Genomic DNA, 4,802 nt, shown 5'->3' on the forward strand with positions numbered 1-4,802 from the left:
TCAGGGACGCTTTACAGTTGATGCAGGTATTACAGAAAATATAAATATTACAAAAATAGAGTGAAGTTAAGTTAAGTAAAATGAAGTATAGGAACAGGTGACACGAAAATAGAAGATGGAGACTCTGCAGCAAGAATCTTAGGTGGTGAAGAAACTGGGCCAGCTGCTGCAGCGAAAGAGTCCACCGCGTCCACCAACAGTGCCAGCACGAAGTACGTCATCCGTCCAGGTATGTGTCTGCTGCTAATAAAGCGCTGACACACTATCCTCTCACAAATACCAGACCTTGGCAACACCGCTGTGACGTTCTACAAAGATAGAAGATGGAGACTATATAGGATTATATAGGAACTTACATAATAAATCATCTATTTATATAGTGCATGAACTTTTTTTCATACAACTATTATAAACATACATATTACAGAGAAACCAAAATGATAAAATGCCCGCTTTTGTTCCATCACTTTTTGTTTGTAAAGCGTCTTTGATTCATTTTAATATTTTTTTACGTTAAAAGATGCATTAAAAAAAGCAAAATTAAATCATCAACATTAGCTATTATTGTAATACGTTAATGAATACGAAAGATGGATTAAATAATTCAGAATTAAACCATTAACAGTAAATGTTATTTTATTTCTTTAATGAATACAAAATATGCATTAAAGAATGCAGAATTAAACCATTAACGGTAAATTGTATTTTATTACACGAATGGATACAAAATATTTATTAAAAATGCAGAATTAAATCACTAACAGTAGATATTATATTAGGTTAACGAGTATTGAAAACGGATAAAATGAACCTTTGTGATAAAATAAAGTGTATATTTATGGATTTGGCGGTAAAATAAACTTCATAGAAGAAGTAAAGAGTGAATACATTTCCTAAAGAAAAGTTTCGAATATAATTAACAGTAGTATTCATAATTCTATTAGTATTCAACAACGTTATCGAGTGTACTAACTTAACTCAAACTAACAAACTTTTAAATATTACACTGAACAATTTGTATTAAATAATAATAATAATAATAATTGGATGACTTGTATAGCGCCGTTTTTGTGCAAAATCATCTCAAGGGCGCTGTAAAAACTTATAATACAATTAGGTCGACTTATCTACACTAGCCGGACACGCACAAGTCTATGTCAGGGATCCAATCTGAAATATGTCTTATTTATTTAATTTAAATCATAACCTGAAAAATTCCTACCTACAACATTAGTAAATAATTGAAAATTCTTTATCTATTAAAAAAATATGATTTTGGTATAGGTACCTACTTTGTTTATACGTCGTATGCTTTTCTTTATATAACACTATAACATGTTCATTTAAAGATTTTTTTTTACTTTTCTCATTTTACTTTATTAGTAACATTTTTTCCGATCATATTTATGTTATAATATACGTAAAGATCTATTTTTTGTTGCTGATGACAATCTGTAAGAAATAATTAGATTGCACGCGAGTTCTCCAGTTAATGTTATATGTATATATTATATTAGATACTGATGTTTCTGTGTTAAATACAATAAAATAATTTGAATAAAAAACTGTTGGGGAAGATTTAATACGATATTTTTTTTTCTATCTAATAAATCTATCTGTATGAAAATGTTTAGTAAAATATTAAGATAAAATTCTTCCATGTCTTCGCATGTGTTGGCTATGCGGTGTAACTCATACCTCAATTCTGATATTATTTTCATAAAATAATATTTTTGAGCGCGATGGTTAACATAATAATATTATTTGTGGAATAACGTGTGGCAGGTATTTACATAATACGTTCCAAATTAAGAGCGAAAAATACAGAAATAGTTTTTTTTTATTTTTTTTTATGATTAACTAATGTTTATAAGACAAGGTTTTTATGCATAGCACAAAGGATAATAAATTATTATAAGCAATAATTAGTAGCCTGAATATCAATACAAATTGAAAATATCTCCCGAGTAAAAATAAATGCCGCCGACAGGAATTGAACCCGTGCCTTCTGATGTCCGGTCAGACGCTCTGAACCTTCACTCTTTATTCTCATTTTATACTTATTTATTTATGACCCTTTTTGTGGAATTACGCCATTTTAAGAATTTGCTAACTTTGCTCTAAATCATACCTGAAATGTGGAGTTTTAGAATCATATTTGACTCCGGGAATGTATCGTTTACTTCAAATTAAAAATAATTCACTTATCCAAATGTGAACATGACAGTTTTATTAGTCAATATCTCTCCATTAGTAGGTACAGAAATAAATATCAAGGGAGAATCCGGAATACTGAATTCGTAAACAAAATACTTCGAATGTTTTACCTTACTTATCACCAGGAATGTACTATCAAAGGCAAAATAATTTTTTTTTGTTCTTAAAGTAAAAAAAATTCCTGTTGAACATTTTGAAAAATGCATTCAGTCAACAATTTAGATTTTTCTATTTCCATTTCGTTCGGACTACTGCCAAATACTTTGTTTAAAAATATGCCACCGTAATCAAAATAAGTGACAATTCTGCATTTATTGTTTTCCTATGCTTGTTTAAGTTGCAATTCACTTTTTTGTAAGGTTCATGTTGCGCCAATAATACATTTATTTAAGTGTTTCAGTTCTTATTTTAGGATTACATAGCAAGGTCTTATTGGTTTTCCATAAACGAACCAAAGAGGATGGTTAAACCATTTCTGAATGTCAGTATAGTTTCCGCGATAATAACACACAAGTCTGAGTGGTATTCGATGATAACAAATAACCACCTCCAGGTGCACCACCACCATACATCTGATAAACCATTTTAAATAATGTTCAATGAGTCACCTCAGATTCCAATAAATATCTTTTCGATAACAATCTGGGCTGTGCGGACAAATTTCAGATTTTCGATACCCACTAATAATGTTGAAAGCTGTAAAAGTAGCAAATGAAGCCTCTTTTACCCCATTTACTCTTTTACCATCGAAATTATGTGAATGGTAACTTTTTTTTGAGCTAAACTTCATAAAGTTTGCGATTGAATTTATTTATTAAATCATACATAGACACCAACATCCTCAGGTCGTAATGTTGTTTTGTCATTTGAAAAAATATTAATTTTCAACAGTCCTGTTAATTTTTGAGCTTACAATCTACTTATTTTAAAAATTAATTTCCTTAAAGAGAAAATAATAAAAATAATTAACAAGACGAAGGGATGCTGACTTGTATGGTTTAGCTGTGGTTTCTGTCGCTCAAGTCTCTTTCACGCGACTATCCAAAATTTTTAACCAGTGTTTAGAAGAGGGTTACACGCCATTAGATTAGAGAATGGCTGTGAACTCTGTACAAAGTTAAAGGATCACGAATGGAATGTGAAAATTGGCCTGCCATCAGTTGGCCGACCGTATGGTGAAATACTAATAAAAATGGTACGAATGGAAACAAAGGATAAAATTTGCCCGTTGAACATCTCTTTAAGACTCGTGTTCATCAAATACGACATAAACACTGGGGGAAATTATTTTCTTCATCGCCTCCATGTTGAGTTAATGTAAAAAAAATGATATAACTGCAATGAAACGGCTCAATTCAGAATAATGTTTTCAGAGAAACCAACGATCTGAATATAGCAACTTATTTATACAGTAGGTCCTCACTTTAGCGGATTTTTTTCAAATAATATTCTAGGTGATGTTTCTTACATAATCTAGTATCCTGGACTACATGTTTTGTTGACCTGGTAGGCAGATGATGCGAGCGCGGATGAGCCCGCTGCGCGGGAGATGCAGTCCGGCGAAGGTGTCGCAGGGCAAATGCGTAGACCAGGTCAATCATACGTTTGACTCTCTTACTTCACACTGGAGAAATAAGAAGACTCAACGTCTTCTCCAGTGTTGAACACCATCTACAAGTCAAGTCTGCATCAACGCGGTGTCGAGCCACCGATTTCATCGCCTCGACCACTCTACCACCGTTCATTTCCGTTTACACCTGGTGTCGGTCTTCGACTTGGGTAATTTGCCGCTGACTTTATCCACAGACGTGGTGTTGATCTTCGGCCCGGGAATCCACTGTTGACTACACCCATCAACTGCGTGAGCATTGATCCGGAGTCATCTCGCTACTAAACTTACTCAATAAACGCTGTGATATCACAACATCTTTCATTCCACACTCTCCAAAATCTCCTTACCACATTCCCCAAATAAATTAAAAACGTGTATATCTGGGAAAAAAGTTGTCAGACATAACATTGTTTAAAAAAATTAACTGTACGAAATGGTTGCATGTCACAAGAAAAACCAAAGTTCCACAGTTTACTAACAAAATAGAATATTCTTGTGAAATAGTTCTACCCTTTAGGCAGATCTGTTTTGCTGGTCAAAGTTAATACCTCCTTCAATACCCCTCCCAAAATAAAACCAATCGATGCAAAATTATATATAAATAAAATGCAACTTTCATAGTATTCAGAAAACCGTCGAAATCATAAAATCCCATAACATCACATATTTAAATGAAAAAAAGTGTAAGTGACAGGTGGCGTGGATTTGATTTTTATACAAATCTACAGCCTTATTCCGAGATTGGTGATATTTTGCACACTTGACCTTCAAAACAAGAGGAAGATGAATAAGAAGCCTAAATAAGATTTCGTAAAACCACCCCCATCTCCATTTCCCATTTTTTAAAGCAGTATTTTCATACCTTTTAATGAAATTTCGCAAACTCAACCTTCACAATAACAAGAATATTATCGTCTCCATTTGATTTAAAAAAAATAAAGCTTGGTCAACGTTGGTGGCTTCAGCTAGTTGA

The sequence above is a fragment of the Hesperophylax consimilis genome, chromosome 1 (assembly GCF_061612785.1).
Source record: "Hesperophylax consimilis isolate HC1 chromosome 1, BYU_Hcon_1.0, whole genome shotgun sequence".
Taxonomy (NCBI): Eukaryota; Metazoa; Arthropoda; class Insecta; order Trichoptera; family Limnephilidae; genus Hesperophylax; species Hesperophylax consimilis.